The sequence below is a fragment of the Rhinoderma darwinii genome, chromosome 2, assembly GCF_050947455.1.
Source record: "Rhinoderma darwinii isolate aRhiDar2 chromosome 2, aRhiDar2.hap1, whole genome shotgun sequence".
NCBI lineage: Eukaryota > Metazoa > Chordata > Amphibia > Anura > Rhinodermatidae > Rhinoderma > Rhinoderma darwinii.
In genome coordinates, this window is record NC_134688.1 from 208,364,861 (window position 1) to 208,376,520 (window position 11,660).

Below are 11,660 nucleotides of genomic sequence, written 5' to 3' on the forward strand. Positions count from 1 at the left end.
CACTGCAAATGCAGTGTGAATAGACCCTTATAGTGTCTTGAGGTAGGTTTACAAGCAATGATAATCTGTAGGATTTGTTGCTTTCCAAGCGATCATAATGATTATTGCCAAGTCTAAATGTACTTAATGAAAAAACTATTATCTATGATTAAGATTGATCGTGCCTATGCAGTGTTAACTTTTTTTCCAGCATTGATTCGGTCCGAAAATCGGCACCCCATATTTGTTGCGGTTTTTCGTCCGGAATTCCCTGCAGGTTCCAGTACAGATACGCTGCGTACTGTTACACAGCGTGTCCGACCTGTGTGAACATGGCCTAACAGAGAGAAATGTATCAATCAGTGGTCGGAGGAACGTGAATATCATTGGACTCTTTACCTGCAGTGCTGGCGGCGCGCTGCAAAGATAAGATGTAAGTGCTCAAAAACGACTGCAGTGTAAAGAATAGGTGGCAGACCACTGAAGTCAGCGTGTTTGCCACTACTTTACACCACCCTCAGACAGGGCAGCACAAGAAGGTGACAGAACCACTTTATTCGTGCCTACCCCATCGCCAGTAATTAATGCTGCATATGAGTCTAACCACATGATATATTGGGGGTAGGTGAGAACTGAAGTGGAGTATCAATGCTCTAGTCCTTACATATTTAGCTGGAGGGCATCATGCGTCTCACTAGTATATGAGCAACATTTACCCTCAAAGTTTACTTCTGGGGTTTATTAGGCCTCATTCACATATTGCAGATGGTCAGTATTTTTCATCAGTATCTTTAAAGCCAAAACCAGAGGTGGATGCAAAGAGGAGAAGTATAATCATTTCCTATATATTTCTCCTATGTTTATGATGCACTCCTGGTTTTGGCTTACAAACACGGACGCAATACACCGACCAAATCTGTTGGCGATTTCAAAATGTGCCTCAGAAATCCTGAAGGAATTTTGAGGCAGATTTTTTTGGGTGTCAGAAACCACTGTGTGAACTCCCCCTTACAAAGTGCACTAAAAGTTGAAGCTACACATTTTGAAATCTGCTATGAAAACAATTTTTGAACAGGACTGAAAAATATCACATCCCATTATTTAGCACCAGTTAGCCTGGGGGTTGGCAGAGAAGGTTTATGGTACTAGCTGCATAGAGACAGTGGATATTATTATACCCCGCTGTACATAGACTATAATCACTCAGTACAAGTGATATGTAATGGACAGGTTTTTCATTCTTCCTATAGGATTTTTATAGTTATGTCTTTACTCTTTTAGATGAATAACGATGAAAGGAGTTTTCTGGGTTTCTGTTAATAAAGCTCAATCACGGTATAAATGAAACGTTATACAATATTCTAATATATTCTGTGTTTGCTGTCAGTGAATGGGAACACTTGTTTACATTCATAGGACACAAACACTGTACATACCTAGTCCTGCCCTCAGCTGAGAAGCGGATAGAGTTGTATTATGCTAGGCAATGCTCTGTGAGCTGAACATCCCCGACTCTAGACTGACACAATGTAGCACACTACCAGAGATTTATGCAGCTGCTGCAAATGTATGAGCTCACAGAGCATTGCTAAAATAATAAACTTTTCAAAATACTTAACTTTCCAGTTCCTCACTGCCACGGTTTGTTTCCCGCTGCATCTCCATTTACAACCCGGCTTGATGACCTGTCGTCCAAAACAACCGTCACAAAAGCAGGCCTGATAGTCACGGCTGCTGAAGTGAAATCATGTCGACGCAGTTTGCCTTTGATGTATCCAAGTGGGCGTTGTACAGAGGAGTGTATGACGCTGACCAATCAGCATCATGCACGCCTCTCCATTCATTTAGACAGCGCATAGGGATCCTTTTAGATTCTTATGTGCTGTCTTATATTAACACATTAACAATACTGAAGTGTTTAGACAGTGAATAGACATTCCACGGGATGTCTATTCACAATCTCTGCACTTCGTTACTGTTTCTATGGTAGTTACAGCAGAGGAAGCGTGATCTCGCTGTAACCTGTCATTTACCGCGTAATCTTGCGGGATTACGCTTCCTCTGCTGTAACTACCACAGAAACAGTAATGAAGTGCAGAGATTGTGAATAGACATCCCGTGGAATGTCTATTCACTGTCTAAACACTTCAGTATTGTTAATGTGTTAGTATAAGACAGCACATAAGAATCTAGCAGGATCCCTATGCGCTGAGTAAATGAATGGAGAGAAGTGTATGACGCTGATTGGTCAGCGTCATACACTTCTCTGTACAACGCCCATTTGGTCTAAAGTAAAAATACGCCCACTTGGACATTAAGCCACCCATTAGCATAAATCTAAAATCGCTAATAAAGTGGTGAAAACAGATCGGTTTTTTTAAATAAAAAGCACTGCTGTCACCTACATTATAGCGCCGATCTCCTTATGTAGGAGGTAGGGCACTTATAATGTGGTGACAGAGCCTCTTTAAAGGGATATTCCAAACATAGACATTTACAGCATATGCACAGGATACGCCATGCATGTCCTATAGATGTGAATCCCAGCTCCCCTAGTCCCCGCCAGGAATCTGCAACTAGCTCATTTAGCGTAATGGGGTCGGGCAATCTCCTGTTCTTGATATAGGCGTGGGACCCAGAGCTGGAACCCGCATCTATCAAACGTCTATAGCATATCCGAAATTGGAAATACCCCTTTAAAGGTAGGTATATTGAAAAGTTTATTATTTTAGCATTTTGGGTAGAATGAAATACTTTATAACGCCCCAAAAAAAGCATTAACGGGAACTCAATGTATCCTTCCACAGGTGTGCTTATATTACCTGATATTTTTCTAAAAGGTGGATTACTATTTTGTCCTCGCTGTAATGGAAATATATACCACATGAACATACTCCCTGCTGTGCACAACAGCTAGTAGCAGTGTAAAGCATGAGGGAGAAATCAGCCGTTCTGAACGTCTTACATGACCAGACATACAACAGTAGGCTTATATTAGACTCATAACTAGTATATTCTATGCAGGGGCTCCATTATAGCCAAACTATTGAGGATAAAGCCCGACTAGCAGCTCATACACGGTCACACGCCAGGAGCCGGACATTTTTCTGTCCTTAGTCACACATTTCACGTTGATTTTTAATGGAGTGCAACTGTCCCACAATGACACATGCAAAAGCAGTTGACAAATAGAACTGTGGGCACCTGTCGTGATGGCTGCGTTATGTCACGGACATTATCCCATACTATAGGCTATAGGAAACGCCAAATATCAAGACAGCTTTAGGCCTACTGAGACATTATAACAGATCATACTGGTGGGACACGGGGAGACATGTAGCTCCACAATAGCCTAATGCCACAAGTTGTCGGGAACCGTGACAAGATACAGGTCTAGATTTACGTAAGGGGTCGAATGACATGGACTGGCATCTGCCACACCCCTGTCCGGGTTTACCCGGCTTTGTATTCCTGTCCCACAGACAAATGCACACTTACCGAGCGCTCCTCAGGTGGAAGAAACAACGCCCGGAATAACGCAGCCACCGGCCGGCGAGGAAGAGGATAAGAACAATGACTAGAACACTTGTACAGCTCCGGCCCTCCGTCCGCTGTCTGTCTCGCAGCGTCACCTTTCTGTTACAACCAATCAGATGCCAGGATTACCCCCACAGGTGACGAGCCAAACACGCATTCTGTACGTGGCACGAACGCCGGCACGCTGCGCAGGCGCTCTAGAGAAAACAGTCTTTTTTTTTCTCTCACATAACTTTATTTACACAAAATGAATCCACTAAGAACAGTACCCGGTTCAGTTTCTGCATTTTCTTCCTTTTGTATTATCCTCCAGTGTCACGCTTCACTCCAGTTACTATGGCGTCTATGTACTGTACATGTTCAATTCTATACGGGAATCACCTCAAACGGCTCATGAAATGGAATTAGTGGGTGATTGGGACATGAATGAAATGGCTCACCTAGTGCTGGAGTTACGGAGTTTTTTAAGGTGGTGTGCATGGGGCCTTAGGCTGGGATTCCACATTTTGCATGTGTTTTCTTTAGCCAAAACAAGAATTGGTTCAAGGAGAGCAGACCAATAATCCTTACTTTATATATTTCTTCTGTTCAGGTTCCGTTTTTGGCTTAACCCCTTAATGACCGGGCCATTTTGCACGTTAATGACCAAGGATTATTTTTTGTTTTTCCACGGTCGCATTCCAAGAGTCGTAACTCTTTTTTTATTCCGTCGACATAGCCGTATAAGGGCTTGTTTTTTCCGGGACGAGTTGTATTTTGTAATTGTACCATTTTTAGATGCTTATAACATATTGATTAACTTTTATTAACTTTATTTTAGGAGAGAATTGAAAATAAGCAGCTATTCCAGCATTAATTTTCACGTTATAAATTTACGCCGTTTACTATGCAGCGTAAATAACATGTTACCTTTATTCTATGGGTCGGCACGATTACAGGGATACCAAATGTGTAAAGGTTTTATATGTTTTTTCTACGTTTGCACAATAAAAACCCTTTTAGAAAAAAATTACTTGTTTTTGCATCGCCGCGTTCCAAGAGCCGTCATTTTTTTATTTTTCCGTCGATGTGGCCGTACGTGGGATTGATTTTTGCGGGACAATGTGTAGTTTTCATTAGTACTATTTTGGGGTACATAGGACTTATAGACGAACTTTTATTTTATTTTTTATGGGGGGAATGGGAGAAAAGAGAGAATTTTGCCGTTGTTTTTTGCGTTTTCTTTGGACGCCGTTCATCCGGCGGTTTAATTAATGTGTTCATTTTATTGGTCAAGTTGTTACGATCGCGGGGATACCATATATGTGTATGTGTGATTTGTTTTGACCCTTTTATTAAATAAAACCACTTTTTGGGACAAAAAAGTAGTTTTATTTGACTTTGACTGTAATTTTTTTTATTTTTTTTTTCACAAACTTTATTTAACGGTTTTACTTTTTTTTTTTTAGTCCCACCAGGGGACTTCACTATGCGATGTGCCGATCGCATATATAATGCTTTGGTATACTTCGTATACCAAAGCATTATTGCCTGTCAGTGTAAAACTGACAGGCAACCTGTTAGGTAATGACTCTGGCATCGCCTAACAGGCAGATGCTGAAGACAGACCTGGGGGTCTTTGTTAGACCCCCGGCTGTCATGGAAACCCGACGGCGACCCGCGATTTGTTTGCGGGGGCGCCGATCGGGAGACAGAGGGAGTTCCCCCCTCTGTCAAACACATTAAATGCCGCTGTCACTGTTGACAGCGGCATTTAATGGGTTAAACTGCCGGAATCGGCGCGTGCTTCGATTCCGGCAGTTGCAGCAGGAGCCAGGCTGTGTATAACAGCCGTGCTCCTGCCGCTGATCGCGTGGGTAAACTGTCAGTACCCGCGCGATCACAGGACGGATATATCCGTCCTCCTGCGCGAACTAGCAGCTGCTGAGGACGGATATATCCGTCCTTCGGCGTTAAGGGGTTAAAGAAACGCATGCATTTCAAAACTTTTCAGACATACTTTCTTTCAGTATACAAAATAATAAACACCCAATCATTTACCTGAGAAACCAGTCGGAGACCATTTCAAAAGCCCAAAACAAGTAGAGCCTAAACAAGTAGAAGTATTATGCAAATACATAGGCTGGGTTCACACATAGCATAAATACCGCAGACTTTCCACAACAGATTTTGTTGCGGAAAATGCGCAGCATTAGTAGTAGCAGAGTGGATGAGATTTGAACAAATCTCATTCAAACGCAGACTAAATGATGAGCGAAAAAAAAACGGAGAAATTGACGTGCGGTTTTTTAATCCGCAGCATGTCAATTGTATTTACGTAATTGCTGCTTTTTTGTTGCAGGGTTTCCCCATTGAATTCAATATGGAGGTAAAACCCACAATAAATAGCAGATGTTGCAGCTTTTCCACCACAAAAGTCGCAAAAATCGTACCCAGAATTCTGTGCTTCTTTGTCCAGGCCGGCCTCCTGGGATGACGTTTCATCCCATGTGACCGCTGGATCGGTCACATGGGATGAAACGTCATCCCAAGAGGCCAGGCTGCAGGACGTCAGAGGGTAAGTACAAAACTTTTTTTCCATTTCGGCCGAAAAACTGCACCACAATTCCCCCTGTGTGTTTAAAGAGGCTCTGTCACCACATTATAAGTGCCCTATCTTGTACATAAGGAGATTGGCGCTGTAATGTAGGTAACGGCAGTGTTTTTTATTTAGAAAAACCATCTATTTTCACCAAGTTTTGAGCGATTTTTAGCTTTATGCAAATTACTTTCTTAATGCCCAACTGGGCGTGTTTTTACTTTTGACCAAGTGGGCGTTGTGGAGAGAAGTGTATGACGCTGACCAATCAGTGACCAATCAGCGTCATACACTTCTCCCCATTCATGTAATCAGCACATCGCGATCCTGCGTTGTTCACTATGTGCAGTCACATACACACACATTAACGTTACTGAAGTGTCTTGACAGTGAATAGACATCACCTCCAACCAGGACGGGATATCTATTCACAATTCCGACACTTCGGTAACGTTTGTGTGGGACTTACAGCTCAGCACATCGAGATCTGTCATTTACATCGTGATCTCACGCGATTACGCTTGCTGTTCTGTAACTCCCACACAAACGATACCGAAGTGTCAGGATTGTGAATAGAGATCGCGTCCTGGCTGGAGGTGATGTATATTCACGTTAACGTTACTGAAGTGTCTTGACAGTGAATAGACATCACCTCCAACCAGGACGGGATATCTATTCACAATCCCGACACTTCGGTATCGTTTGTGTGGGAGTTACAGAACAGCAAGCGTAATCTCGTGAGATCACGATGTAAATGACAGATCTCGATGTGCTGAGCTGTAAGTCCCACACAAACGTTACCGAAGTGTCGGAATTGTGAATAGATATCCCGTCCTGGTTGGAGGTGATGTCTATTCACTGTCAAGACACTTCAGTAACGTTAATGTGTGTGCATGTTACAGCACATCGCGAACAACGCAGGATCGCTATGTGCTGATTACATGAATGGAGAGAAGTGTATGATGCCGATTTGTCACTGATTGGTCAGCGTCATACACTTCTCTCCACAACGCCCACTTGGTCAAAAGTAAAAACACGCCCAGTTGGGCATAAATCTAAAATCACTCATAACTTGGTGAAAATAGATAGTTTTTCTAAATAAAAAACACTGCTGTTACCTACATTACAGCGCCGATCTCATTATGTACAAGATAGGCCACTTATAATGTGGTGACAGAGCCTCCTTAAGGTGCAGTAGTGGACCATTGCTGCTGTGTGTTTTAAATATATCCTAAGGCCTTATTCACATGAACGTGTTATACATCCGTGATACGCGTGTGATATTCACGCGCGTCGCACGGACCTATGTTAGTGAATGGGGCCGTTCAGACTGTCAGTGATTTTCAGGCAGCGTATGTGGGCTGCGTAAAACTCACAACATGTCCTATACTTGCCCGTGTTTCGCGCAGCACGCACCCATTGAAGTCAATGGGTGCGTGCAAATGGCGCAATGGCACACGGAAGTACTACCGGATGACGCGCGTGATGCGCGCTACAGTAGTAAAATAAATGAATGAAAACAGAAAAGCACCTTTGTTTTTATGTTTACAAACAGAAAAGCACCTTTGTTTTTATGTTTACAAACAGAAAAGCACGAGTGTCATAATGATGCCCGCTGCGCGAAAATCACGCAGCGTTTTTTGCGCGCGCAAAACAGACACGTCCGTGTGAGTAAGGCCTTACAGTGCGGATCCCATGCTGATAAATTTTTCCTTTATTGATGCAATATTGCATACTACCAGGACAAGAGAGATTCATGTTCTATTAGGCGAAGGCTTTGTTCACATTTGCATTAGGGGCTCCGTCGCAGATCCAGCAGGGTTTACTGGAGACAATAGAGCAGCGTGCTGCACTATTGTGTCCGGTAAAATCACGGACACCCCAACAGAAAGCTGACGGAACCTATTGAAGTCAATGGGTTACATAGCTGATCAGGTTGAAAAAAAAAAAAAGACACAGGTCCATCAAGTCTAACCTATAATCCTACCGTGTGTCATGGCTGTGGGGTATGTGAACCCACTAGACCGCTCTGCCGTAGCGGTCGAATCCGCCATGATGCGAAGGTGGTCCCGAGAGTGATTGAGGCACAGTAGAGGGTACTTTCGGTCTCAACGAACCTCCTGGACCTTTTCCTGGATTTTCATGTCGATCTGGGTTGCTAACAAAATGAGGGCATCCAGGGAGGATGGAAGGTCACGGGCAGCAAGCTCATCTTTTATTTGTGAAGACAGTCCTTGCCAGAAGGTCGCAACTAAGGCCTCATTATTCCAGGCCAGTTCTGCTGCCAGGGTGCGGAACTGGATTACATATTCTCCCACCCTGGTCTCACCTTGGCAGAGGGTAAGAAGAGATGCAGCGGCGGAAGATGACCGACCAGGTTCCTCGAAAACTGTGCGGAAAGTCTGTAGGAACAATTGCAGGTTGGAGACTTCAGGACCCTCACGTTCCCAAATAGGATTAGCCCATGCCAGGGCCTTACCAGTAAGGAGAGAGATGATAAAAGCGATTTTAGTCTCATCGGACAGAAACAAACTTGCATGCAGCCTGAAGTGGATCTGGCATTGATTAATAAATCCTTGGCACGTCTTCACATCCCCGTCGTAGCGAGGTGGTAGGGGCAGGGAGATTCTGGAGTCAGCATTGACAGGAGGAGCAGCAGGAGGAGGAGGTACCGTGGGTATTGCAGCAGGAGCATCCAATCGATGCGAGATGGAGTTTACGGTCTGTAGAAGCTGATCCTGCAGTGACCAAAGGTCTCGCATGTCTGCTTGCAGCGCTTGGAGTGCCGTCGTGGTCTTGGGCTGACTAGCGGGGTCCATGGCCTGATCGTATGGTCACGACTGTGGGGTATGTGGACCCACTAGACTGCTCCACCATAGCGGTGAAGCAGCTGGCCAAACAAAAGTCAATAACAGTCTCTCAGACAAGAGTACCTGGGAGAATGTTTAGGCAGATGCTCAGAGTAGCAGACACGTGGCACTGGTGATGTTTGGCGTGGCAGAAGATACCAGACAATGCAGAGGGCACCAGACGTGGCAGATGAGGCAAACACGATTCCAACAATAGGCTAGAAACAGGAACAAAATACAGGAAGCGGGAACACTGGGCGCAGGATACAATTAAGGCACCATTCGCATAGACGAACACAGGAAGACTAAGGGTATGTGCACACACACTAATTATGTCCGTAATTGACGGACGTATTTCGGCCGCAAGTACCGGACCGAACACAGTGCAGGGAGCCGGGCTCCTAGCATCATACTTATGTACGATGCTAGGAGTCCCTGCTACTCCGTGGAACTGCTGTCCCGTACTGAAAACATGATTACAGTACGGGACAGTTGTCCTGCAGAGAGGCAGGGACTCCTAGCATCGTACATAACTATGATGCTAGGAGCCCGGCTCCCTGCACTGTGTTCGGTCCGGGACTTGCGGCCGAAATACGTCCGTCAATTAGTGTGTGTGCACATACCCTTACACTCAGGCAAGGAGAGGAAGAGCAGAGCCCTTTTTAAAGGTCAGGGTGTCGCTGGGTTGATTGGGTAACTTTAGACCGATGCGCACCGAAATCTAGTACTCATAACCTGTAATATTATATTTTTGAAGAAAGGCATCATGGCCCTTTTTGAACTTGTTCAAAGAATCAACCACCACAACATCCTGTGGCAGAGAGTTCCATAGTCTCACTGCTCTCACAGCAAAGAATCCCCGTCTGTGACGGTGGTGAAACCTTTTTTCCCCTTGTCCTTTTTAGGCCCTGTTCACACTGTTTTTTTCCACGTTTTTTGGAAGAGCGGTAAGACCGGCTCGTGGGATAACGAAGCGACATGCCGTATCTTCGGACATTTACGTCTCTGACCTCCCATTGACATCAATGGGAGGCAGAGAAAGCGTTTTTCGTGGCAGTTTTTGCCCGCAGCGCTCAAGGGCAAACGGCATGCAGGCAGATCAAAATCTGCCACAAAATTCCAGACGGAATTTTGAGGCAGAATTTTCTGCCTGCAAAAAAACTGTGTGTGAACATAGGTGTAAAAAGATCTCTGTACTGTCCAGTTATATATTTGTACATTCTAATTACATCCCCCCCAAGCCGTTTTTTTTCTAAACTGAATAGCCCCAAGTTTGATAAACTTTCTTGGCAATGCAATCCGCTCATTCCCTTAATTACCTTGGTCGCCCTTCTTTGCACCCGTTCTAGTTCGGCCATGTCCTTCTTAAACACAGGTGCCCAAAATTGTACACAATATTACACAATTGTACACAACTATGCCTATTTTAACCCCTTCCTGACATTTGACGTATGACTACATCATAGCCTGGTAGGGAATGTATGGAGCGGGCTCATGGGCTGAGCCCGCTCCATACAATGTGGGTGTCGGCTGTATGTTACAGCCGACACTTCACAGAAACGCTCGTTTAACCCATTAAATGCCGCGGTCAATAGCAACTGCAGTATTTAAATCGTTAGAAAGAGGGGGGCGACCTCCTCTGACAGCTCATCGTCGTCGTCCCCCCCCACGATGCAATCGCGGGGTGGCGATGCTTGCTATGGCAGCCTGGGGGCCTAATGAGGACTCCCAGGTCTGCCATCTTTGTGCTCCTATTAAACCCTGCCTCTGGCAGGGCTTAATAGAAGCCTGCCAAATAGACTATATACTGCAATACATTAGTATTGCAGTATATAGTGCAAGCGATCCAACAATTATAAAAAAAGTAAAAATCAGTTAAATAAAGTTGTTTTTTTTTTTATGTACAAAAAATGTGAAAAGTTAAAAAATTTTTTTTTTACTATTTTCCCCCTAAAGCGTTGTAAAAAATAAACATAATTGGTATCACCGTAAACGTAATAGTCGGAACTATTACAAAATATCATTATTTAACCCGCACGGGGTGCACAGTTAAATAATTGTCACCTCATCTCTGGTCACCTCATCTCCCACAAAAAATAGAATAAAAAGTGATCAAAACCTTGCATCTACCCCAAAATGGTAGCATTAAAAACTACAGCTTATCCCGCAAATAATAAGCCCTCATGCCGTTTAAAGCGAGGACACATCGGCACCAGGCGATAGAGGCTACCGTTGATTCTGCAGCAGCATCGGCGTTTGCAGGTAAGTCGATGTAGCCTCTGTCGCCTGGTGCCGATGTGTCCTCGCTCGTCCGACACGATGCAGGACCTGGGGCAGGAAGTGACGTCACAGCGAGATCTCTCGAGAACACGCTGTGTCTGCACTGCCAGAAGCTGGGTGTTAACGAAGAGAAGTGGATGATGCTGATTCGTCAGCATCATACACTTCTATTCACAACGCCCAGCTAGTAACAGAAGTAAAAACGCCCAGATGTACATACACAATACACGCCCACTTGGACATAACTTTAAACACGCCCAGTTGTACTTAAGAAAGGCTCATTTGCATAAATATAAAACTGCTCATAACTTGGCCAAAAATGCTCGTTTTTGAAAAAAAAAAACGTTACTGTTATCTACATTGCAGCGCCAATCTGCTGCAATACGAGATAGGGGTTTGAAAATCTGGTGACAGAGCCTCTTTAATCGACGGAAAAA

General features: G+C 44.3%; 1 protein-coding gene across 1 annotated transcript in view; it reads right to left on the bottom strand.

The window, feature by feature from the left end:
• Positions 1–3,673, bottom strand: part of TFG (trafficking from ER to golgi regulator) — a 49,130-nt gene extending 45,457 nt beyond the window's left edge. Inside the window, exon 1 of the mRNA XM_075852783.1 lies at positions 3,478–3,673. The gene's annotated coding sequence lies outside the window, so the exon portion shown is untranslated. The remainder of the gene's footprint in view (positions 1–3,477) is intronic.
• Positions 3,674–11,660: the final 7,987 nt, after the last annotated feature.